Source organism: Synchiropus splendidus, chromosome 16 (assembly GCF_027744825.2).
Source record: "Synchiropus splendidus isolate RoL2022-P1 chromosome 16, RoL_Sspl_1.0, whole genome shotgun sequence".
Lineage (NCBI taxonomy): Eukaryota > Metazoa > Chordata > Actinopteri > Syngnathiformes > Callionymidae > Synchiropus > Synchiropus splendidus.
The window spans coordinates 20,405,546-20,432,721 of record NC_071349.1 but is presented as its reverse complement, the minus strand read 5'-3'; the positions used below and the strand labels follow the sequence as shown (position 1 = coordinate 20,432,721).

The 27,176-nt window shown below is 47.0% G+C and overlaps 1 protein-coding gene across 5 annotated transcripts in view; it reads right to left on the bottom strand.

Annotated features, from left to right (window-relative positions):
- daam2 (dishevelled associated activator of morphogenesis 2) overlaps window positions 1–26,018 on the bottom strand; it is a 67,828-nt gene extending 41,810 nt beyond the window's left edge. For 2 of the 5 annotated variants that reach the window (XR_008412624.1, XM_053844472.1), the window contains exon 1: window positions 24,421–24,599. The gene's annotated coding sequence lies outside the window, so the exon portion shown is untranslated. Of the gene's footprint in view, window positions 1–7,720; window positions 7,953–24,420; window positions 24,602–25,864 lie in introns of those variants that run through there. The other 3 variants (XM_053844474.1, XM_053844475.1, XM_053844473.1) reach the window with 3 other exon arrangements.
- Between the last annotated feature and the right edge of the window lie 1,158 nt (window positions 26,019–27,176).

Below are 27,176 nucleotides of genomic sequence, written 5' to 3'. Positions count from 1 at the left end.
ACCAGTCGCTCAGCTATTTAAACATGCTGCACTGATTTGTTGCAATTAGCTGTTTAGTCGTTCCTTTTTTCTGAATCTGTGAAGTTTGAATGTGAAACAACTACGACTCGAACTAGAACAGGACACCACATAAACCGAACAGGGTCCCCAAAACACTGAAACACAAGAGACTCCCAGAAACAGATGTGAACACAAACAGAACTGGAGTTATCAAAGCAGACTAGAAAACTACTTCTCCAGGTCTGTGGACGAGTTTGTACAGTCATTCTAGCCGTGTTAGCCCATTATCAACATAACACATTTGACCACTGGCCAAGAGCTTGTGGGAAAGTGATTCACTATAATTATAATGTAATATCAATTTCTATAGTACTTAACCGACACTAAACGCTACGATGATATCGCATAGCTTTTCATAAGTCACAGAGAACCTGTACCGCCAGACAAGGCGCGCACGTGCTAAAACCTGAGACAGTGAGAATGCAGATGCAAGCTCAGATTTGCATCCTGCAGGAGCCCAGGAGCAGAGACGGGGCTGCAGGCGGTTCTGTTTGAAGAGAGCAGCCGTGCAGAGCGAGGAGAAGACTGAGGTAGAGAGATCAGAGGGAGGCACGGGAGGGAGATGCTACTGCCACTTCGTATTCAGCCCACAGCCTCATCCCTGGCACGGAGAAGTAGGTCAGTGGAGGAGGGAGCGGCGGCTGGCGAGTTGCTGGAGTAGAAGTGTGTACGTTTCTGTGACGGGATTAGACTTAAAAAACGGTGACTCTCCATCCTCACCCCGACATCTGCACCAAAACATTTGCTTTGAAAATCTCTCCAGCTTCGACTAAAGCTGGAACCTGTGACACAATTCCATTTCCTCATTTCGCAGCAGTTTCAGCAGCCATCTTTCATTCAGTACAACACATGTGCAAGTGTTGAAGGAAACATCACAATGTTTCTTTCTCGTTGAGCCAACCTGCAATCTGGAATTCTGCGATGTACAAAACCTGCACCATCACATGAATTCATTCCAACAAAGTGACACAATAACAGGACTCAGTGCGGTCCAGCTGTTGACCGTCGGCCCCAGTTGCCAGTCAGACTAGGACCTCTGAGCAGACATGTCTGAGTAAGCAGCTGGCTTCCCATCACCGGCCACACTGGCACACACAGCGACATCATTACAAATCCCAGAGATTAAGGGATTGGCAATGTTGTGGCGCACTGTTGGTATTCTGCCTGACAGAGGAAGCGCGCCAACATGTTCGCCATCAAGTGGTGTTGCAGGTCCAAAGATCAGGCACTAAGACACAGAGACATCGGGGGAGTAACTGGCTGAACAGCCACTTGCAGGCCATCTTCCCCAATACAAGCGCGTACCACACAAGTAGGAGAAAAACACATGCCCAGGAGGTTGCGTGTTAGTGTCGGAAAAGCTATCAAAGGATTCCAATTACATTTTCAGGTCATATTTGTGATGAGAAAAGGAACACGGGAGTGGAGATGCAATACAAATACGGTAACTGAATGGCAGGAACACGAGCGCTGCCGCCCATCGGACCAGGTGAGGTGGGAGATTTACTCCACAGGATTCAAAGATAGCATTTTCATTATCATCTGATCAATAACGGTCAAAACAGCTGCCTTCGCTTCTCATGCGCCTCACGGCCTGATGGGCCACGAGCCGTCCCACATCACCAGCTGATCACTGGAACAAACAAAACCTGCTGTCCCAGTGAGCTCATTTACATTTGGATAATAATGATATTTCAAGTGCTAAAAAGAGTGGAGTTTCATCGCTGGACTCTTCGTCCACACAACCACGAAGCACTTCTACATGTTTGCTACATGACACTTGAAATTCATGACACTGGTTGCGGAGGTTCAGGGTACAAGCCAACAGCGGCTACATAAACAATGGCAGAACACCGTCCTGGCCCATTGGCGTGGAACAATTTGCAGAGAACACTCATTAATCTGACATGAAGTCGCTATACAACTACAACAGCAGAACATGTTGGATCGCTGCCACCTCTTTGGTGCCCCAGACATACCCCCTCTGACACGCACCCCCCTGCTTTCTTACTGTCTGGCTGAGTATTTAGTGACTAATGGGCAAGACTTCGCCATCTTAGAAAAAGAACAAAAAAGGGCCACCGTCTTCCAGCCAAATCACCTGGGACATCACTCCCATGAACCCCCACCTGACCTGGCCCCTCTCCTGCTATGGTTTTTATGGCCTGTGGGGAAACAACATTAGTCTTTACTTGTTCGGGTCAAAAGTCACTTCAGGGTTGTAACCAGTTGTGTCATTGTTGCGCACATACAACACACATTTGTCATTACTCACATCAGTTCAGAGAGCGGTCAAGCAGGGATACTTCACTCCTGGAAATGTACACACAGTGACCAAATCTCATCGGACCATTCCAGTCCAGTTGTGTAGCTGTAACTGTCTGACAAATGAGCGGAGCTGACCCACGAGGAACTGACAGTATTTCACGCTGCATTAGCAGGTAACGCATTCCTGCACTAGTGCTGAAAGCACACATTCTGCACGCTAGCTCGTGTCAGGCTTTCAGGAGAGCCTGTCCAGCCAGTGGCACACGGACCCGGACAATGGCTCAGCCCACTTGCTGAGGACAACTCCGCTGGGGCCCACCAGGGTGGGTTCGATTCCAGCAGCTCTTTCCGCGGCTGCAACTTTCAACGCTGTCTGATCTTAAGTGGGACAGCTATTTTTAGCCATGACAGCCTCCAATCTATTCTTGGACTGTTTGAGTTGGCGTGCGATTAGAAAGGGACAAGGACGGCGTTAAAAATAAAAGTTGGGGGGACTGATCATCGCTAACAACAGTAATAACATGGCCAACAGCGGCCTGCTTTACCGGCACTATTTCAAGCTGCATATCATCCTTGAAGGTAAACAAGATTAGGCAGGTCAGACCACTCCCAAAAAGATTGAACATTTTTTGAGTAGCACAACAAATACGTACTTTCTTAACAAACTCCTGCAACCTCTACCACGTGGAATGAACATGTTCAGACTATTATGGTCATCTGAAGGATAATGTCAATGAGATTAAACCACCATTTCATGAGCGTCAAAGGCTATGAACAAAAACCCTTTTGCCTTTTTGGTTTTGTAGATACTATGTAAGTGACACGCTGTAAGACCAGCGATTGGCATGATCATCACATCATCGCTGAAACATTCCTTCAGTAGTTGGGGGAAGCGCTTGACAGTAGAGCACATGCCTCTGGTGTCTACGTGCGTTCTCCAGGAAACCCACCCTTCCTTTTACTCATCACTCTCCAACGCTGTTCTTCCTAATCCCATCACATCCTCCAACAGCTTCTGCTCTTCCATCAGATAGCACAACCCTGTGAGGATGAGGCAGCTGTTGGATCACAGACCAGAGAGAGCCGTCAGCACGGCGGATGTGTTGGACAAGACTCACACCGGACGATAGCTTGGTTCAAGCACAGCCATGGTAAAGCCATGGCAGTGTTCAGTCATCCAGCGGCTCAGCACGGACCGCTCCTCCAGATCCACATAAACAAATCGTATTTGTTCACTTTCCATTTGCAGGAAGCGGATAAGCCAACTTACCTCCACTTCAACTGACCGCAAGCACAATTATTATTAAGTGCTTTAATAGCTCTTAACGCCGTCTCTTAAATATTTCCAGACGGTCGCTCTAAGGCCATTGGCAGCTGGGTCTGGGGGAGAATTTCAGCTTCTCTATATACAAACAGCCGAGTAAAGGTTGCTGTTATTGGATTACGTGGCCTGAGGGGGCTGGCAGTTACAGGGCAACATTTCTAATATCACAGCATAAAGTCCTGCTTCATTCACAGCCAGCGACCCTGGCAGCTCTTATTGGCTTCTCCTCGCACTTCAACAACAAATGGAAGACAAGTTCAACGGGACCACGAGGAGCATTCAACCTCAACTGCAATGGTGGGGAATAAACAATATGTTTTCAATCATTAATGGCAATTTCATTAAGACTGACTCATTCTAAAGTCATTTCCTGGTGAAAAGAACTTTCCCAGCGGCAAAAACATCACAGTCCTTTTTTCAGCGGAACATTTGAATTTAACCAAAGTAGTCATAATCTTGACAATGCTCCGCTGCATTTATCAGGAGTCAGTGTGTTACTGGAGCTTTACCATGCTCCCTATCCAGGTCATCCACACGTTCCATCTGCTGCTGCGGGACACCAATCACACAGATGTTAGCTTTGGGACGGGTCATACTGACGGGGGTTGGGGTGATGCCATTAAAAGCATCAACAAAAGCCTGACCCTTCATTTACACATCCACAGCCATTTATTCTTTAAGCCTTCTGCAACACTAAAAACCCAAGGTAGCATTGAACAGAGGAGTCAATGTTATTCTTTGGAAAACTAAACATAAAAAAACATTACAGCATATGTTAAGCCTTTCCTTCTGAAAATGACAGTAAATATCATTATTTTTATACATTTACAGTAGAGTATTAACAAACATCATGTACTTCTATACACCATTATTAATTGAATGACTATTTTTATTATTTATTATTTTGATTAATTTATTTTAGCATGAATCAGTAGCATCACATAAAAAAGAAACTTTTACTTGAATGTAAATATAGCTGCCAAATTCGGTTATTTAAACCATTTTCTCCAGAATGGCGCCATATAAAAAATCATCTTTTTTTCCAGAATCAGCTACCAACACACATTATTCCTGAATGCTGAGAAGTTTCCTGCATTTTAGTCCTAGCATTACACAGTATGGAGCGAGCGTGTGAAGTATGCAGTACCAGCATGTACTGTACAGTGTATCAGCTCCAATAAAAGCATTTGGCTGATGCTGGGTTTGGGTAATATATTTGACGGACTGTTAACACAGTCTCAGGATGAAATGCAACCACAAATCTGTTCGCTCACCCAAACAATTCAGAGCCCCCACGTGCATGACGTACATATAGAGGCTCCCAAACTCCCAGACTCAACTCCTCCTGACAACCATGTCTCCACAACAGACGTCAGCTCACCGACTGAACCAGTGGATTCTTTTGTAGCAACATTCCAACAGACCAACACAGAGTGGTTTCTGGGGGATCCAGATCAAGCTCTGGGCCCATTTCATTTAAAGTTGTGCAGAAATGTGCACAGAAAGGAAGGACAGTTTAATGTCAGCCAGCGCAGCGTACACAGTAATACGCTGTGTATTGTTAAGCCATGAATCTGGACTGGGTGATAGGTCAACAGCTGCATCACAGAGCAGAGGGGGATTGTGGGTAATGTCTGGAATTCTCTTCTGGGACCGTTATAGCTGCGCAGATAGAGACAGCTCTTGAAGTGACCAGCATCATCTAAAATAGCCTGCAGTAATGTTAGACTGAATCCAGCCACTGTAAGGAGGAGATATGCTGACACATCAGGAGCCTCCAGAAGTGTGTCACTGGCACATGGACAATAGTGCTGCCTCCAACAGCCACTGTGGGGACTTCCAGTCAGCTCACAGTCTCCCACATTATGGTGTCCGCACCCGACGGCAAGCGTGATGGTAATGCCACCGATTTTTAAGCAGCTTTGCTGAACCACTCTCTCTTGCTGCATCTTAATGACACTCTCCCCTCGACCATCCTTTTAATCCAGAGAGAGCACTTCATACATCTGTAACCGTCAATAAAACATGAAGAGGGCTGAGAGCAGCAGCAGGCTGGCGTACGTAGAAATACATGCAAAGTCAGGCTAAAGTTTCCATGAATAATAAAGTCTTGCCAAGATGATGAATCTTTAAATTCCCACTGACACGTGAGGACACAGAGCCTGAGCAAATGTGTTGCATACCTGAGCTGCACCAATGTACCTTGGAACTGTGGATCAGGAATGTGAGCTGTGGGTGGACAAGTCACCTCAGTTGCTGCTCTGTCAATATGACGGTGTAAACTGGTGGGGTAATGTGGCTGCACAATAGCTGGGAACACCATGGAACTGGAAAGGCACTAGAACAGTGCATACCACCACCAATCCGCTCACTTTCACCCACACTGAGATTCGTTTGCTTATTACTACAGTCTTGCACGTATTTTCTCCATAGAATTTGAGTGTAAAATACAGTGCGTGTGTATGAGTAGTGTGCCCTCACCTCCCGACCATTTTTGGTGTCAATTAATTTGGAAGACTAGAATTCTAGCGAGTATGCAGTCAAGCCCTGGCATTCACCACGGTGCCTCAGCCACAAATAATCAATGCTAGTCCTACTAATGTCCAAAATATTGCTGTCTGAAACCATCATTCCCAGGTTATGTAGTTTTATAGTTGGGAACAAGGGCACGCTTGAAAGCATGTGAGCTGCGAGTGGCTGAGATGGCAGCAGTCCAGTCAGCTGGTTCTTGTTTGGAGGTGGGTTGAGTGTGAATCTTTCACAAATAAAATGTGTATTTATACAAATGTGTGAAAACACATGCAGATCATGTTGAGATGGAAATGTTTCATGTGTAAACACTGATCTTTTCTACAGAGTAATGCTCTGTTGCCGACCAAGGAAACAGGTACCGTCAAAGTCACCGCTCCATCTGCTCAACTAATCTGACAGCAGTCAAGGAACCCAGAGAGCTGAGCTAACAGTCGCTGAACTGGCACACTTTGTTAAGTGTAAAAGATCAGATGACTTGCACTTGACAACAGGACTAGATTTTGTTCATCATCTCAGAGACAGTGTAAATAGCTCACAGTTCAGAGAAGGCTACTGTGCTACTGAAGGGCTACGGAAGACGTGCTGTAACGTGACGCCATCCAGTCACAATCAAGCACATTTGTGAGATAATTACAGGTGTAGACCAATTGAAAATGCCGACATTATAAAGACGTCATGGTTGATGTATGGATTTATGGCAGAAGACAAATGAATCAACGAAGATATTTCCTAAATCAACAATAGATCATCTAGATCAGAAATGATGCGAGCGACGGCCGACGTGCTTTGCAGGACGGCTTATGGATCCATATTTGGTCCTGGCAATGAGCAGCTCGGAAGAGATAAATAGCATGTACGGAATGCCTGGCTGCCGCGCTCTAACGTACACCAAACGTCTACGTCTCCGACTGGAAATAGTTTTGTACCCATTACGTGTGACACTGTATCTTCCTCCCACCGTTCCTAAAATGCCAAACATTTCCTTGAACTTCAAGTGACTCCCAAGGCAATTACACAATGCTTGTATTCTGGCGCTGCTCCGAAGGAGGCCAATAAACCACTGAGATACCCAGTTGACCCAGTCCTTGAAAAATCATTTGGAAATGACAAGCTTGGGTTGAAAGGGTCCAAAACACTTCTCTAGCACAACTAAGCAGTAACTTTGCAGCTGGATCCTTCATTGACTCCTGCAGTCCCTCAAACGCTGAAACTTGCCCAGTCCTCCTCGAGAGACAGACTTTTTTATGCGAGCAATTCAATGAAAACTGGCATGATGTCGACCTGCGACACGCCTCATGGCTTCAGGCGCAGTAAATAACCTCACAGGCGGTTAAAGGGAAGCACGCTGTCATCGCCAGTCAGGAGAGAAAGCAGGTCTGAGAGCGCGCACATCCACCAGCCAGCTGCCACTTACAACGCTGGCTCTGTGAAGGTACTTTCTTTTCTAGCCTTCTGGCGACTGACTCTACTTCAACATACAAACAGAGCTGTGAGGAGACAATGAGAGACATGAGGCGTCTGGATCAAGTGACTTACCTGCTCCTGTGTTGGACTGTGCCAGAGTCACTTGATACAGTGAGCGAGCCAAAGAAAATCCCCTCAGTAAAGCGCTGTTTGAAGTTGAACTAGACTATTTCAGGGTCAACTCTGCTCCAGTCTAGAAGGTGGCTCCTGATTTGTTCCATGTTGCACTTCCAAACCGACCGACTCTGCTTCTCTGTGAGTGGAGCACAGGCTTTCAGCTGACTGTGCTGGGAGCGGAGCTGTTGACATTGTCCTGGCTCCCTCTCCCCTCCCTCCCCTCCCCCCTCTCTCTCCCTCTCTCTCTCTCTCACTCAGCGGATTTGGCTCGCCCGCACCACTTTTGGATTTCGGCCTCAGCATGTGACAGCATCCACGCAGATGTCAGGGCTGAGGTGGCGGACATTTCTCTTGATGTTCACTTCAAAATGGCAAAGCTTGACTGGTGAGCGGAGGTTGGTGTGGCTCCGCCGTTACTTTACACCCTACTCTGTTTATATCCCAGCAACAGCCTGCCAGACAGGCCGCCACGGTGCACTTCCTGGGTTGTTCTCTTAGCTCCCTATTTATGTGGCCTCCTCCTAGCTGGGCAAGTCTCTCCCGAGAGCTTTCCGGGACGCTGCTGCTTGCCCAAACCACAGCTCCATGCTGAGCAAAATGAGAGAAAGGCATGAGCCTGTGTTCAGGCAACTCATTTCTGTCCTCCCTTTTCCAATGTTGGGCCACAGGGGGAACACACCATGCAACAAGGCTCATAACCCCTTCTTCCTGTGCACCTCACCGTGATTCACTTGTACCGAAGTCCTCCAATGGGCCTCAGCTGTACGAGCAAACTGCTCAACCAAAAGCAGTTTTCCTGTAGGGAGCAGGAGCACTGAGCTTTTTCACCTGTTCGTCACCAGGACTGACGAAAGTGCACTGACCAAGCTGTCCATCTCACACTTCCTCCTGACTTCCCAAGCCTTCTGCACCAGCAGCTGATCCTCTTTTTGATCCTACATCCGCTGTGCTTGGCAACGGCAGCAGGACCACATCATCACAGAGATCCTGGTGATGCAAAACCCCTGCTGACATTGGCACCGTCTGTAAATTTGGACCAATCATGACCAAAAAATGAAAACGGTTGCAGCATTACTGGAAACAGGTAAATGTAGAACAGACTCCACGCACAAGCTTGTCGTGTGCAGTTTTATGTACTTAACGCTACTAAGACAGCACCTGCAATGGAACCCAGAATCACTTGTGTTCTATACAGTGTTCTATATTTCATATATGTATTTGCCTGTGGGTCTCACTCATGGGCGAACGTTTGGACTCCCAATACCTGTGGAGTCACTCAGCTAGCATGGAGAAAGGGAAGGAAATGGCCTTCAGCAACTCTAGTCTCCACCTTGGCCACGACTGTGTCTCACCCAGAGCCTCCAGTGAGCATGTTCACCAAACTGTGGTTAGTGGTTATCAAGCCAGACGCCCAGAGGAAGCGGCTCTTCCTGTCCAGTCTTTTCATGGCCAACACTTGAGCCTCCAACGACTGGAGGAGTTGGTCACTGACGTAACTCCCTGAAGGTTCTTGAAGAGAACTGGGGTGAGCATGAGACGCTTGTGTATGTGATTGCTCAAGTGCCTGTTCAACTTTGCCTCATCACCCAGATGTGTGTAATCCAGAGTTGGACACCTCAGCCGGTCGACTAGTCACACGACTAGTCAGCACAAAGCCCAGTCCGCCAACACCACTGATGACAACAGAGAGAATAAAGGTCAACTATTGATTAAGATCCTTATCCTCCATCAATACTGTTAGTAAGCAGCAGAAACATCTCTGTCAACACTTGAACACTCAATACAGCTCAGAGACATGATTCAAATCAGCCCCTTCACATGAGCTCACACAGACTTATTGTTGTGTCAATAGAAGCAAAAGACGTGTGTTCTGTACACTTTGTAGAGTAGGTTTTTTATTTTTAATAAACATCCATTTCCATTTCACCCTGATCCTCCTGGAAATATCAAGCGGCGTAGATAGACATGTGGGCGCCATTGACTTGACTCCTCTATGTTTGGACGTGGCTCCTGCCACCAATAACGTGGCCCCGGTCTGTGTGTGTGTGTGAGCCACGCTGCAGACTGGAGCCTCTCCTCTTCACAGACTTCACCACCATCAACAGTGAATCACAGGTTACGAGGTGGATTCACTGGTGAACGACAGCTGTGCTTTCAAATTAGCCCCAAATGATCAAATGGAATATCACATTCCATTTAGACTACTTCCTGTCATTAATAAAAATGCTTCTTTTTCAGCCCACAGCTTGAGCTGTTAAACACCATTCATGGTGGACCTTGACACCTCTGAACTATAAATAGGTGCTGTGAACACCAAAATATATATATATACAACCATTTATGTTTATCCTCTGAGAACCCACGGATTATTTTTTATTTTCAGTCACTTTTTGCTCGGTGTAACATATTTAATTTAAGCTTAGACACTCAGACATCTGCATTGTGTACTTTCATGCATTTGTTAAATCAAAGAAAAACTGTTACTTTTGCTGTGTGTGATTCAGTTTGAGGCAAAAATCCACGTGTCAAAAACCTGTCTCAGGCAAGAGAACACCAACAGCGCACCCCTCCTTACCAGCCTCCAAACAAGGGAGCAGTCACACCGTGAAGGATTGGCAAATTTGACATATTTCAGAGTCGAGCAGCTACAATTTAACAAAACGCGCCACCAGTCGTCTGTAAACTGGTGGCAAACAGCCACTTGTTTTCTTGCTGTGGAGATGCTGGTGGTAATTGCACAGCACATTCCTGAAGGATCCCCTGGGAAGCCTCTCTTAGCCAGGAAGAGCTGCGGCATCAGCGTGGCGCTCACTTCCCATGTCGCTGCGGGGAGCCATTACTTTCATTCCCCCTCACAGACGAGCTTTTGATGACAAGGATGAGCGCGCGGGAAATGAAGAGGTTAGCTCCACTGCTGCAGTTCAGCTAACCTCTTCACCCACTCAGTAGTATCCGGCCTCCCCTTGACTTGTAACCAGCTTTGTTCTAGTTCTAGTTTGAGCACGATAATAGCGGATGCATGGATCCATGTTGTGTCCTGGAGCTCACAGGCAGACAGCAGGTCATTACGGGGAGTGCTGCCTGAGGACGTCCGTGCCAAGTGACGTGACCCCCTGGGCAGGCCGGTCAGCCGGCCTTCACTCATGGCAGGAGCTGACAGTTGCTGACTCTTTCACATGTGGAGCAGCGCTGCCCTCATGCTGGGTGAAGCTGGGAGAGACAGTGGGCCAGTTTCAGAGAAGCAGGTAAAGCTACCACCCGTTTCTAATAAACTGGGCTGCTGAGGCGGAGAAAAGCAACGCTGGACAATAAGACAAGGATTCCAGGTGGTCTCCTGGATCATGAAGCAGGCCTTCATGGGCTCGCAGGCGAGCGTGTCAACAGATGAAGAAAGACTCAAAGTCAGCTGCAAGTGTTGACGTCTGCAGACATTGGCATGTGTGAAAGTGCTGCTGAAATACAGATCAGTGGCCAGAGTCATCCTCCAAAGTTGCAGCAGCTGCCCACGCTAACATGGCAGACAATCGTGCTTGGTGACGCATTGTTCCCTCAGTGTATTATTTGGCCTTTTCCTTTGTCCCAGCAGCTCTGATTGAGGTTTGTGTTTTGGTCTGCTCTGGGCCAGGAATTCCTTGTGACAGCACTTTGCACACAAACATTTCTTTCATGCCTGCACGAGATAAATTGTCAGGGAGGAAAAATACCAACGCTGCACAAAGCACGGAACGCCCGACAACATAAACACTGGGGCACATTTTTATACATGGCCCGACTGTACGGCCACTATAAATCTTGACAGCAGCAAACACCCTCCAATTCGTCTCTTTAAGAGACTCCATCTTATGACTAGAAGCCAAGAAGCAATAAATATCGTGAGCCTCACCTCTATTGTCAGTTCAAGCAGCCTGCTGTAGGACTGGACCTTCTGTTTGGACGCTCCGGTGCACTGCTCCCCTCACACAAATGAGGATAAACACGCATTTAAACAGGCTTACCAGCCATTGGTACTGACTAAGTGCTTTTGCAGGAGGGCGTTTTGTAAAAGTATGGCGAACTGAATAGCTCCTTTGTCAGCGAGGCAGACTGGGCAGGGTCAGAGGTCGCCCAACTGCTAGCTCGCGCATTACCACTGCCGTCTGCCTGGTTGTATGCCAGTCGGGCGCCATCATATTTGGACAATGCCCGGGTTTGATTTGCGACTGCCGCATGACATCCGCTGAAGAGAAGGGCAACATATATTCCTCTTGATTTCAGACCTTTACAGTAGGTGTCAATAAGCCTGCTGGTGATTCAGTCGACCCTGGTAAACAGTCTGATCGAAGCCATTCCAGGAAACCGCTGTAACTGAGTCACAGGGACTCGCTTACGTGTCATGAGTAGTATGCACTTCTTGTCATCTGCAAAACAGAGATTCACTCTGACTCAGGCCATGACTCACGCGTCTTTGAGAGATAGTTTTCAGACTGATTTTGATTGATTCATACTTGTTTTTGGGCGAGGCACATCTACATACATCGTAGCGTCGTTTCTTGAGTTCGTCATTGGTCGATTTATAGCATCATCTGAGTGACGGTGATTCAATAAAGAACGAGGTCCAGTCTGGACACGAAGTAAATGATCAATTTCCATATAACAACTGGCAGGCAGGTGCACGACTTAGCCTTCCACCGAGGGTGAAAATGAGCAAAGGTGGAAGAAAGGCACGTTTGTTCTGTTCCAGATGCTTCATTCTCGGATCTTTTCACATTGGATTTCTTTTGGCAACAAGGGAACTTTTGTGCAGAGATGATAAATTTAGCAGCCCAGCTGAAATTTATAGCAGGCTTGGATTCCACGTTTGAGAAGAACAAGCCCCAAACGCACCAGCCGTGTCAGAATGAGTTCCTTCTTTGGCGACCAAAAACAGAGCCCTTAAACAAGTCATCTGTGAACCTCCGCAGGTGGACGCTTCTCTCCTAACATCCACTCTTCTAATGTACAGCTTTAAGGTGTTTCCATTATTCTGTCCAAGCCCTGTATATCTTTGCATGTGACAAGGGCATTAAATCTGTCTACTTGTGGGGGGAAATGTGATTTAAAAGTGAAAGCCAGTACACGCAGGTAACTCTACTCACCAGGCTCAGATGGTCATGACCGTCACAGTATATGCACTGAAAACATCTGGCAGTCATCTCAAGAAAGACCCCCATGAACAGGTGTTAGTCTGTGGCCATGGCCTCGTGACATCTCGTCTTGACCGCTGACCTCTTGTTATAAGCAGGGAACTCTTTGAACCCGATGGCACCACTGAACCCTGACCACAGCTTTGGTGCGTACTTGTGCTGGCACATTAAAATGAGATCAAAAGCAGGAATGATGATGATCTCATACGTAAGCAAGCGGTAGGGAGTTGTGATTATGTGTTGTGAGTTGACCAGCCCTTTGAAGCAGCCAAGACAAAATCTTTTTCTCTGAAGATTTTTATCAGCAACCAAAGGAAGTGGTTGCACTCAAAATAGCCCTGGAACTTTCTTCTCGGACGCCTGACTCGATGCTTCAATATTTAACTAGCTTAGCAGAAGGAGAAAGCTGACTGATCTTTCTCAGCAGATCAGTGTAACACTTTCATCACTTTTATTTTCTTCCTGCCACCAGACGCCACTTTCTCTACATGGTAAGGCCAAAACATATCAAGGATTTGTCCAACTGAGAAACATACTGGACCTTCTGGCCGTCCCCTTGACTCAAGCACACGTGCCTCATGTTCCCTCAAGCCACACAGAGAGCTTCTTCTTATTTGGAAGGGGGGTCATGCAGGTTAGGTTGATTTACTAGCCCCTTTGCCCAGCTGAGAATAGGCTCCCCAGTGTTCACCCGGAGCCCACTGTGAGCCCGACAGTCCGCTGGATCCCACTGTGGTCCGCTGGATAATCAGTTCTTTAGTAGATCAACAAAGATGTTTGCTGGCCGATAAGAACATCCCACAACAAAAGTGACTACATAGACGTTTTTTTGAGCACAGTATGCCTATGAAGTTTTAATGGTTGTGCATTGGATCTTGATAAAAGTAAAAACTGTATCAACAGCCAACACGACACATGGTGAAGGTACAAACTCAGCAATTAACAACAAGTAAACAGATGGAAAGTCTGGTTGATAAACAACTCACTAAACCAGTAGAAAGATAAACATCTCGGTTTGATAAAAGTTTGATAAAAAAGAGAACAACTGTACAGAGCTAGCACGCCAGCAAGCTAACCAAAGCAAGTGCAGATCATATTGGATTATATTTTCCATTTAAGGTTTAAGAAGAGAGACAGTGTTGGACAAAAATGTTGGAGATGCTTGAGTAGAAGAGGAAGACAACCAATGAGCCATCCTTCATACAGTAGTCAGGCAAGCACAAGGGAGTCAAAAGTCAAAGGTGTCATGAGCAATTTGCATACACAATTCCTGCAGGCAGAGTAAGTGAAACCTTCAGTGTGCATTATCAGCCTCTAGATAGAGTTGACTCATGATTTCCTGCTCTTGTCAACGTCCTATAGGTCCAGCGTTTTAAATAGGAAGCAGATGTCCTGCATGTCACATTTGCAGAACAAGACCCGTCCATGAAAAGAGTTGACCCCGATAAAACAAATCTGGCCTAATCACAACTGCTTCTCCTGCATACAGTCAACACACACTGTAGTCATTACATGCTTATTAAGTTAAATGGTCAGAGTGGACCCCTGATTGTTGTCCCATTGCATGCAGAAGGAAAAATGTGGGTCAGCATTTTTTTAACTCCTCGCTTTTCCCTCTTCATGAATCTTGGTTTCCTTCTAAGAACAATGACACTCTCTCCGCTCTGCAGCTCGGAAAAGACCAGTGAGAAATGGCCTTTGTATGAGCAGCCACTCTCAAGAAACGATGACCCCAGTTTAATACCACTGATGGAAATACTTAACATCATTTACACAATGGTGGGCTTCAGTGTTTGGATTAACTGAGACAGGAAGGGACCCAGCAGAAATATGTACTCCACCATTTTCTTCTTTGAGCAGACTAATAAAGTAAACAGCACACAAACGGGTCGCAACAGGGATCCCATGAATCAAAGGCGCAGCTTAGACAAACCTTAACTACAATCCACAACTGTATGTGCTTCCAAAAATTCTTTTTCATTGAACTCAAGATTGCTTTCCCTAGAAAAGTTCTAATGATGTAGGCAAAGACAGTCGTGGCCTACTGACGCAGGAGTCATCCAGCAACATTCCATGTTGACACATTAAGGTGTTCACTTGAATCAGGTTTAGCTTCCTGAGGCCGTGGGCTCTGCGTTGGTCTCCGATGAAACACCTCTGTGCCAACACGCAACATGAAGGCTGACATAAGCGTCAACATGGATGAGAAAAACCCACTGCAAAATAGTCGCCTCGGGAGTGAGTATGTGTTGGTATCTGCTGCGATCATGTACAGCACCTTGAGCTGTGCGGCACAGCAGATTCATCAGCATGAGACATGACACAGAACCTCTCCGAGCCAGACACCAACAATGCTGTCACGTGGGGCAGCAAAAATAGGAATACTCTATTGGCTCGCTTAGATGTCCGCGTGTCCAACTGATGAGTAACATTGAGTCTAACTGGGTGACCAGGTGCCATAATACGGGAAGCATTCAAGCAGGATTTTCTTTGTTCTAGAAAAAAAGAGGCCGGCTGCGTCTGAGATGAGCTCCGCAAAGTTTACACACAAAGAATAGCAACTTCAATCCTATTAGGTCATCAGAATTAAATGGGCTTTTCAGGGTGGATTGACTAAATGTTTTGTCCATTCTGGTGAGTCAATTCTACTGTAAGTCAGTGGAGTAAGCAGCAGGATGAGCCTGATGCCAAGTCTCATAGCCCCGCCCCCCTCTCTGTTTCCGCCTGAGAGCCCGTGTTTGCTGCCAGGCCATGAGCTGCAGAGAAATCTAACGTTTGGTCATAAAACTCGGCGCCTTCTTCATCGCTTCCCTCAAATAGATCTTATGAAGCAGCTTTACTTGGATTTGTTTTCAGTGACTGAAAAAAATGAGAGGGGAAAAAGAAACGATGGCAATAATGAGATGGATAAACTGAGCACATAATCCCACATTGTCTCAGAAACACGTGTCAATGTCAAGGCCTGTGGGCCGAATCCAGCCCGCTACATCATTCTAAGGCCCGGCAGATCTATCAATATATGCAGTTGAGATTAAATTCAATACTTACACTTAAACTGGACCGTTGCAAAGCACGTTGACATTATAAGTTTCGTGTTCAAGCAGTGGTGAAGAGAGGACAATTTATGTTCTGAAGCTAACGTCTTTAAAGCTAGCATTATCCATTACTGTCAGTAACAGACGGCTCAATAGATGTGATTTTTTTTCTGGTCTCTGACTTTTTCTTTCACTGACATACCTTCTCCAAGCACATGTGACATTGCAACTGTGCAACTTTCTTCCCTCAGTTACTTGGCATCTTCGAGACTCAAGCTCTTGTCAGCGATGAATCCCAGTCAATTTTTCACTTGACTGGGTTCTGCCCTCACGTGACGTCCCCTCTTGTCACAAAAAAGGTTTCATAAACATTGAAAAAACTGTTTGGCTGCAGAGGCATTTTTTGGGGTCATTTCAGTTTCCTCCACTGGGTTCTGATATTTGTTTACCCCAACACTTCCTGAATGCTGATGGAAGATAAAGTCTCCATTTACAATCAGAAAGGGACAAATGGATCCGACTCCAACCAACTCCTGCATGATGCACGGGGGGGGGTTTCTCAGTTGCCAAGTAACCAGCACCAAAGGGGTCACCTGATGTCCACATGTGATATTTACCATGAGGGAGCAATGACGTGTAAATCAGAGAGGGACGACAACTGTTTCAACAACTCTCTGTGTCATTTTACCATCTGCTGGACTTTCATGAATGGAGTCAGCACCTGGATTTGCCTTTGTTATTTAGCTTTCAACCAGAAGGTGGAGCAGAAAAGTAGGGTCATGGGCAAGAATGAAAATGTAATTAAGAGGGAGGACGTGTTGTGGTATGGATGGAAAGGGAGTGCAAATATGGGCACAAATAAACGCCTTTCAACAGTCCATTTGAAGTGAACCTGAGTGAGATCAATCTGCCTCTCCTGGGGGATAAGACAAGCCTCTCCAGAGACAGGCTCCCATTCATCCAGCCTCTCAATGCTTTAGTTGTTGTCAACCACGCGGTTTGCCACTTGGCAAAAAGAGCTTTCTGAAAGAAAGCAGAAGGATCCATGGCTCAAGTCCACTGTTCCGATCGGTGCCGTCGTACGTTTACTTGCACAACAGACAAACCCCGTAGATCTCTATCTCTATTCACCCGCCCGCCCCACAGCTCAAAAACAATTAGGCGACAGGTCGAATGATGCATCGCAGTCTCATGGAAAACCTCAAGAACACAATTCAAGTGCCAAACCTCATGTCTTTTCTTGAAGCCCAAACCTCACCATAAAGTCATTGCATGATTTAAAGGAACTTGAGAGAAGATACAAGATGTAAACGTGGATAGCTTGTAGAAGCGTCAGGCACGTTGTGTAGCCAATGCTGTGATCCTCAGAGTCTGGGTACGAAGAGATAAAGTGTAGTAACTCCTCTCCAGATTACTGCACGACACTTGACACTGATGTTTTGTTGCTTTGAATAATCGGTGGGCAAGAAAAAAAAAAACACAGACGGACATGATTTCAGTTGCCACTGCGGACAGATTAAGGAAGTAGTATTAGTATTATTAATGTGTGAAATGTCTGCATGTATTCACAGAAAACACATTTACTTGCCAGTGCTAACCTGGGGCGCAAGTGTGTACCTCATTTGTACTTGGATGTAACTGCAGTTCTAGGAGTAGCATGGTTTTATAAACATAAAGAAATACATAGATTTTTTTGGTGTCACGTTTTTGGGTGGGATGGCCAATGAAGGTGGCACTTCCCACCACCTTGCTGAGTTTGTGGCAAAGTGTGAATCAGTGTCAGACCAGTCCAGGCACTGGACCCAACAGAGGGGGTGGCTTGCTCATAACAAGCGCTCCCACCGCATACACGTCAAATCCTACAACAGCTGAGGCACCTAAAAAGATTGAAGTGGGAGACAATTCAATAAATGGGGACTGGCTGTGTTTTTTGTTTTGCCCCCCTCACTAGCTGACTTGGACGCCTACGACTTACACAAAGAAAACCTGCTGGTCTGGCTCAGAGTCACTAGCCTGTGACACATCAAGATCCATGACCAGTATCAGGAAAGATAAAGTTAGCTTGAGTAGCTCTGCCAAGTTTCTTTCTGGCCGAGCTGAATAGCTGGCAGATCTACGGCTTCTGAAAAGATAAAGCTGTGATAATGGACCTGAGCAAAAGAGAATAGGTCCGTGGAGACACATGGCTCTGGACTCTTGGTTCACACAAGCGGAGGAATTCTCCTACCACTGTCACCACCAGGGGATGCTGGAAGAAGGGCCTCAGCAGTGATGGAGCTCAGCTTGTAAAGGACCCCAGGGGAAAAGCAAGTCCAGAGAGCGAGGAACTCTCACGGACCTTCACGACATTTTCCCACAATTAAACACACAAGCAAGCAGATCTGCACAGGGCAGGGGGAGGTGGAGGCTTGCTACAATAACACAGCACAAATCACATCACGCTATGCAACTCACATGTTTGTGGATGCACCAGACACTTGTCTGCACTCAAAGCATCAACACTGACTCACGGAAATGTAACCTGTAAGTAACCCTGAGCGCAGTCGAGCAGCACAGCAGGCGTGCACTTAAGAGACTCCACAGGACGACTCCCAAACTTCATTGGTTAATGACCTCATTAGGGTAATCTGTTTTCAGCACGGTCCGCAGCCACAAAACCATCTGCTGGGCATTAGACAGAGTGTCCGGGGCCTTCTGGACGGGCAGTGAGCTGGGCAATTTACTGACCGTTTACCCTGGGGGACAACAATGCTAGGCACAAACGTGCATCACCGTGGAATTTGTTCTACAAGGGGAGAGTGTGCTTTTCTATGGCCAGCCCGGCAATATTCAGGGATACGGCACGTACATGCAGTTCTGACAATATCGCCGTCACAATGTTTGCTTTGAATCACCACCTTCTTGTTGAGTTTAAGCCTTGTCTGCGCTTGCAAGCTCCGCTAGCACAAATGCATTGCACAAACCAAAGAACATGGTGGTCATAACGGATGAGAAGGAACTTAAACAACAGTGGTTAAGAGCCATATCCCTGCAACCTGTTCTCCGGCACCTGCTTTAATGATGGAAATTGAGGAGAAAATAATTGTGCACTATTAGCGGAATACCTTGCTGACAGTTTCATTTTCTACTATTTCTTTTGTGACCTTTTGTTCCCCCAAAATAAAAAGAGAAAGTATCACGCCATAATTGAAAGCGAGAGCTGAAATATAAGCTAATTTATTAATTGAGTTTTCACCACTGACTTGACCAACCTCTCAGGCCAACCAGTGTACATGTCAGGACAATTTAATCTAAAACAAACCCACTGACACTCAAACAAAGCCTGTTCTCAATGGGAGCAGCCAGGCAGCTCAGCAAGGTGAAAGGTCATCCTCCCAAAATTTCTGCGCAGTCTATTTTCAGTAAAAACACAGGTCTCCCGTCAGACTCACAGACTTCTCCCAGGGAGCTTAAAGCTTTGCTGCCAGTCTCCTGAATCCATACCTGACGTGACAAAAAGGGCAGCGGTTTAGACGTCAACAAGTCACACCCCAGTGCCATTGACTCTGTTCTCTATGTTGAGAAAATGCGCTCCAAACTTCCTTTTATAGAAGCGGCCAGCGAATAGCTTTTGTAAATAAGAGGCTGGAATGCAGAAAGGGAGAAAATAAACAGCCACACTGCTCCGTTATCTAGGTCCAGCTGAGCAGTCTCGGGGCCAGTCCGAAGAGATGACGTCACAGAGGAATAGTTCTGTCGTGAAGAAAGTTTTCCTTCTATTTGACCTCACCATCCAATCACATGGTGGCAACACCACTGCAGTCTGAATTGTGAGATCAGATCACCCGATAAAAAGTGAAAATCCAGATGCCAATTCCAGACAATTCCCCATTCTTGACACAGTCACTCAAGACAAACTGAATCACACAAATCACTTTACCAGCATCAGCCACCCATTCAAAATGACGGCTTTGAGAAAGGGCTCGTGTGGCACGACAGCCTGTGGCCACCCTCATTTGGTGACAGTGAACATCCCAGTAAAAAGCTGCGATGTACTGAAGCCACAGAATGTAGCAAGGGAACTCTGTGGTAGGTATTGGGTGCTGTGGTGAGCAAGTCCAGGTACAGCTAAACAGTCCCTGATCCAAACCTTCAAGAGAAATCTTGCTAGTTCAACTGTTGGCATTTACCACCGCCACATAGTAGCATCACTTTCACTCTGCTCGAGTGCCGGTGGGTACGGCTGCTCAGAAGCAAGGGCAGATACAGGTCTTAGCCTAACAAGTCCATTTCTTTAGCAAACCCATGATGAGATGCCGCGGTGAGAGGAAACCTGTCGCCCAGCGAGAATACAGTGGAGGTTTGATAAACGTTTCCACATGTGCTCCAGATCCCATGTGAAAGAGCGGCTTTGTGCTCAGCGAGGTAGCACGCGTGTGTGTCCCGAGCGGACCACCCTCCCCTCTGCCTGACAAAAAACGATCCGAGCCGTTCTCCACGGCGAGGGGTAATTTTAGACCAGCAAAGGGGGCAGAAGAGAGCGGCCAGATTTCAACCCTTGGTCCTGCTGCCTGTTTTGACTGGACCTAATTGCCTGTGACTACTTGGCGACAGAACAACCAAAGACTTATTGTCAGAAGCGTTGATGGGAAAAGCAATGAGCCCGAACAATAGTGGAGCTGATGGAACATTATTGTGGATTAACTCAACTGAGCACCTGTTTAGGGACAAGTTAACACCTTACAAAAACACTTCTTGCACCTGAGGAATAAATGTCCCTGCCACGTTGCAGCAGCTGTTTCCAGGAAAACACAGCTTCAGTGAACAATGCCACTCGGTGAAAGATGCATCAGATTATGGAGTGCCTTTTAATAATAAGCTCATAGTAGGTTGATCATTATTTTTCCCAATCTTGGAGTGAAACTAACAGCAGAGAAGACGTTTCCTGTACCATTTAGTTTAACAGATCCCCCCGGACATGTAGGTTTTTCCTCTCAAGAAAAGGCAGACTGCCACTTGACCTGTGGATGTTGGTGGGGGGAAATTATCTTAAAGTGCTGTTTTACACAAACCACACAGTAAAACAGGACAATTACATTGCTTGGATTGTCTTAAGGAATTTGCAAAAGCTGTAAAGAGAAAAACTGGACATGAATGCTGAGATCATTTATAGGCAAGTGGTTTGGTGCCAAGGCTCTTTGGCGCACCAGAGCATTCCTGCCACGCTGTTGTTGCACCGCAGCTCAGGTGCTTCCCAGCAGAGAACAGCTTTACTACTGTGCAGAAGAAGCCAACCACAGCCACGACCAGCCACCACCAAGAAGGACCGGTTCAGTGCTTTGCACTGGATGGCAAAATATAAAAAGCTATAACAAGCTCATGCAAGCACAATGCTTTTATCTAGATACGCTGGGAATTCACTTAGTAAAACAGACACGCATCCCTCACAGTCCACCTTAAGGTCTGCCTTAAAAGGCAGGAGTCTGCTAGACTGACAGGTGAGGGAGTCACAATTCACTGCATGTTGACAAAACAAAAAGCTTAAAACTTCCCCTATGCAGAGACTTCCCCAGCATTTGTGAGCACCAGTTGTAAAAGGGGAGAACCACAGTGCATTAACCGATCACAGGCCAGATCACACTACCATGTAGCCGAGAGGAGAGACGCGTGAAATGAAGTTAAAGAGGTGGTGATCATTGTGGTCGCAGGACCTCCTGACTCACCGAGCTGCGAGTTCCTGACGGCCCAAACACGACAGGGTCCAAGTCATTTCTAACACTCTCCCACAGTAGATAGCGGGCGCCAATTCTGCCTCTCTGATCTGTCAGTTTGACATGACGCGCCCTGAGCCGCCCCACTCAGGACTACTCAGGTGCAGGTCTTTATTATTTTCAGAATCACAGCCGGATGAGGAACGCTAACGTTAACGGCAACCCAAGCACCTCCCCTTTCTGCTACATTCTACCCCTCCTCCTTCCATCTCAGCTGTATCTGTCACTTCTTTCTAATGATGTCACAAACCAGCAGTGTCAGAGTTTTGGCTCAAACAGAACACAACGTAAGCAACGGCAGCGTTGGAGCATCAAACTAACTCAGAATGAGGATTGTGACGGTGGAAGGGCAGGGGGTCGTTTAAGCAGCCACAACATTGTCTGGAGGGGGATTATGTCCTCGCTACTGCTGCCGTACCACTGGACTGGTGCATGGCTGTAGACAGACCCACCTGGCAGAGGGACTGGACAGCCACCTGTCAGCCATGCGCCATCCACTTCACGTGAACCACAATCAAGAAGAGAACAAATGACTGGGCCGTCAGCAAAATGGTCTGCAAAAGATTGTGGTGAAAAATTAGATTGGGTCAGGTAGGTCGTCTGAAACGCGGAGCCGCGGCCAATCCCACCCACTTTGCTGACAAGAACCAGGATCCGAACCAAGTCTGGAACAGAGAGCCGTCTCTTCAGCGACCGTGGTCGAGGTGTGTAGACACAGCCAGCCCCGCAGCCATGTGTGGTCTCTGCTAGCAGGTAACAGTTTCCCAGTCATCCTTCCGCCCCTGAGAGCACAACCCAAACGTTGACATCCTCTGCTCAGTCAGCAGAGGTCCAGCCAGACAGCCCAGCCAATCACAGCCTTGTTACTCTTGGATCAGATCTATTTCCCTTCTCGGTTCTGAACACACACAGGTTAGTTGTCACGGACGCTTCACTATCATCAAAACTAAATATATTGCTCCCAAAAGGCCTCAGCAGCCGCTGGCAGGCCGAGTCAGTCAACAGACCAATATCCCTGCTTGTATGATTTTTACATGGCTGAAGCTTAACGCGTATTAAAGGCTCAGTGGATTGTCCTTCTGGTAGAACATGCACAGCCTACAGTGGCACAAGGATTTTCAATAAATCCATCCATCCCTGACCACTGGCTCGGCTGCGGTGGGTGCCGCCTGCAACAATCCTTCAGCTGCTACTGATTTCACAGCCGCACCACCAGCTCCTCAGGGGTTGTTGCCTTCAATTACCAGGTCGTCACAACACTATATTGGACTCTTTCCCAAAAAGTTCAGATCACGGCGGCTTATTCCAGCCTGGCAAGGAGCAGAGTCTTGATCCAGTAGGTGGAATGTAGCAGATGCTACAAACTCCTAAGGCGAAAGCCGCGTGGGTGATGGGGAGGGGATGACTCAGTGTTAGCTTGTAACACAGCGTCTCTGCCAGATGTGCTGATAAAACCACCCCATGATCTGACATATGCCCCGAGAAGAGGGCGGCCATGAACAAAACGAGATCTTTGTTAGAGCCACACTGATATTTACAGTGCTGCAAAGACACCTGGTCCACATTACTGGAACATTAATCAGTCTGTTGGACGCAAGAGAGAACCTTCAAAGCTGCTGGAGCCAAATTTAGAATCCAAATAGACATCCACCACAAGAAGGAACATTGTGGCTGGTGGCTCCTTCTGCACTGCAAGGTTGCACTTTTGGAAACGTCATGTCGTCCTTTTTGAACTTGCACATGAATAGAATGAGGCCGCAAGTTCATGGCCATAGATGTCGGAACATTACGCGTCATAAACACAGACCATGTTCTTCAGTCCAAAAGAAAGTACGACTATATCACACTCACAAACATTAATAACTAAAACAGTTACGTCTTTTGTGAGTGATTGTACAATGAGCACTTTCTCTAATTCTAACCCCACAAATCTTGTCTACGCATGACAATTCCAAAATTGTTTATTTGTGGGAACAACAATGTACACGTCAAACTAGCTCAAGTTTGTAGTCTTAAAAACGGCTATAATAATAAAGTGTACACACGTTGGCCTTGAGTTCGATCAAAGTGAAGGAAAATAATTGAGTTATGTATTCATACTTACATTCATTTAATATTTATGTATTGTTTGTTTAGAAAAACATGAAGGATGTGGATTCATAAACAGTCACATCAGATAAAGTGCATTACAAAATAGACGTGGAGTGTAAAATGGTCAAACGCACGTTACACCCACCAAAAGGGGAAACAGCGCCCTCTGTGGAGGCCGAGCTGACTCTACGGTCTAATATCGAGGTCAAACGATCCGCGCATCACGAGCGCAGACGCTGTGGTCAGTTCAACACGCACCGTCGGGATTCGAACCAGCGACATCCGACGATACCGCTGCCGACATGAGCAGCTGGAACAGAAGACACTTCGGTGAGGAAGCTTCTGCTCCTAATGAATATCGCAGGGCGGAATCACGTCCCTAAATGGAGCGTTGACATGACAGTTATGCAAATATCACGGCACTTTCCATTGTAGACGCAGGCCAGAAGTGAACCACCTTCCACCGCGGCGACGCTGAATGAATTAAATAGCGCGAGCTGTCGCGGCGCCACCTCAGTAATGGTGAAAACCTCGCACTTCCAGGCTAGTTGTTGTGATTTATCCAGCCGTGCGGCGGAGCCCCGCTGAGCAACATCCCGCGGTCGGTGTGGACTCACCTCGCACGTCGTGCTCGGAGAAAAGACTGGGGAATAATAGTCCCGTCAGGCTGTCAGCGGCGAGCAGAGCAGACACAGGGATGTCTTCCCGTGAAGCTGCTCATTCAGCTGAGTGACAGCGGCCAGAGGAGGAGGACAGTCCGCTCGCTCGGAACCAGCGGCACCACGCCTCCTCCCTTAAAGCTACCGCACTGTGGGTCTGTGTGCGCGCGCCTCCTCCCGCTCGCGCCTGAGAGCATAAGATGCTAACTGCTATGCTAAAAGCTACGGAAGACCAAACCGACTACCTGAAATCCATACATTATTTTGTGTTAAATTTCATTCCAGACAATCCCAAACCAACCAAAGAAGAGTGCATTTTTTTCTCAATTTGTCCTGTAATTGACTTTATGTTTTAGCCAGTGTGTTGGGACAACCATGGTATAGTCGAGCCAGTCGGTGCTTTGAAGCACAAGTGTCGCATGTGTACAGAAGAGGCTGATACCATTCCAGTTTTGAATGGTATCAGCTCAGGGGATTACGGTCCTTCCTGTTTAACACATGCAATTCCCACCTGTTTCAGTATCAGAGCTGTAGGTGTATGAGAAATGGCCCGCACAGTAAACCACTTTGAAACTGGCCTCACAGCAATTAATCCCCTGAAATATGAAGAAACAGGACGGCCGCCCTTGTTTTGATCTGCTCACAGCCCATAATCCTTCATTAATTGCAAATTCTGGGCCTCCACTTTGACCTGGGCTCAAACGTGGACATCAACCCTAATTCCCCGTGTTAGAGACTGAAACAAAGCCTGCTGTGAGGCTCTGTGTGTGTGCTGAAGCCCTGCTGGCGTACGGCCTGCAGTCAGCACTGTCTCTGACTCAAGTGCCTCAAAACCGTTTATTCCTTGACTGGGGAGTCAGTGGCGGTTAACAGTATTTGGTAGCTGCAGCCGTCCTCCAGGCAAAAGTGGCAAGACTCTAATGGAGTCCATGGTCGATCACAGGTATGGTACGGTGAAACATGTCGGCAGCCGATGTTGCCGGGCTCCTTGGATTGTAGTCATGGAAAACCTGACTGAACCGTGAACAGTCCTTGTGTCTTCACCTAGAGGACTAACACTACAGCTTTTAAGATGATTGTGTAGGCCTCATGAGCCAAAACAGTTGTGCCTAAACAGCGGCGCAGACCCGACTAGTGGCTAGGCCTGTCACACACCAGAGGACATTAGCCAGAGGAAGCCAGCGATCCTCTCCTGAGAGAGAAAACCAGCCATCAATCTCATAAAATTGGCCAAACCAGAGAGAGGACTAATCTATAATCCAGAGCAGATTGTATATCATGGAGGGGGTTATGTCCATGTCGCATCATCACACTCCATCAGTAATTTTAAACTCAAAAGTCAGTGATGATTTTCGCTTTGAAGCCGTGATTTGAGCTTAAATCAAGTTATAAAAGTACATACCTCACGTTTCGCCGCCTGCCTCGGTCTTGGGCCCAGAGTGAGATGGGTTGAACTGAGTCTCAGACGGATGATGACACCTAACAAAGTCACAAAGTTGACATCAAAGTCACGTTTAGATGTTGCAACGTTGCAGGGCATTTGTGTGTCAGAGACAGGCTGTGTTTCATTTATCTAGTTTCATCAGTCAAGTAGTATTTTTAACATTAAATAAAAGTCCAGCTGCCAAACTACTGATTTCATGTTTAACGTTTATGTTTTAGCCAAGGGTTGTTCTGTCCGCACCACACACAAATCCTGTGGTAACCCCTGCTACTGTCAGTAGTACGGAAGATTCCAACACTCCTGAATGCGCCATCCTAGCTACATGGACCAGCGCTTCCCCCGAGAGAGCCATTCAAATGAAGTAAATCTGCGAAAGCTATGACGCGCGCGAGCTCACACGGATCGTCATGTGTTAAAGAAACATGGCCATTCCTTATTTCAGTCTGATCAGCTCAAGCAGGTCGTGCAAGTGGCGTGATCTACGGTGGGCTGCAGTGGACAAAAGTAGGTCTCACTGAAGAGGGATTCATGAGACAGGGTAACACCTGTAACAAGTCATAATCCTGTGTTACAGATGCTTTTATCCAGTACACCGCGGCTTTATGGAGGCAGTAAGAGTCAATATCCGTGTTCCACTTCTGCCATGAGTAATAAATCCACTTTCTGTTCCCATTGTGTGACACAATCTGCACTAGAGCCATTAATGGTTGCTGATGCCAGAAGTATTGATTTTGGTGGATGTGAAGCCGTGTTAGCCTGATGGTTGTTGATAGCAAAAGTGTAAGTGGTCGCACAGACACGTTCAAACATCTGAACACGCTCATGATGTCAGCGTGACCTAATTATTCGTGACACATCTTTTCTAATCAATAGCAAAGCCTGTGTTGCCATGGAAACATCTCCAATGAACTTTACCCATCACAGTACCGTCGTGCAGTGAGACGGGGAGTCGCTCCCATGATGTAACAGGTCGACTGCTGAAGCGCTTCTGCTCAGAACTATTGTCAGCATGTGGTTTCCCTGCAGCGCTGCTGCGGCTTCACCTCACGGGGTTGAGCAGAGGTAACAGCGGCGTATTGGGTGAGGAAAAGCACGTGACAGTGGTGTCCTGACACCGTCCGGAATGGGACTTGACAGGCTTCTCATGAATGGAATCATCTAGAATCTCCGGTGCTTAGTTCCGGCTGCCCCTGTTACATTTACAAGAAGCACTCACCTGGCCTGTGCTGGGATGGGGACGGAAAGTTGGCGCCGCGCGACCCTCACCGTC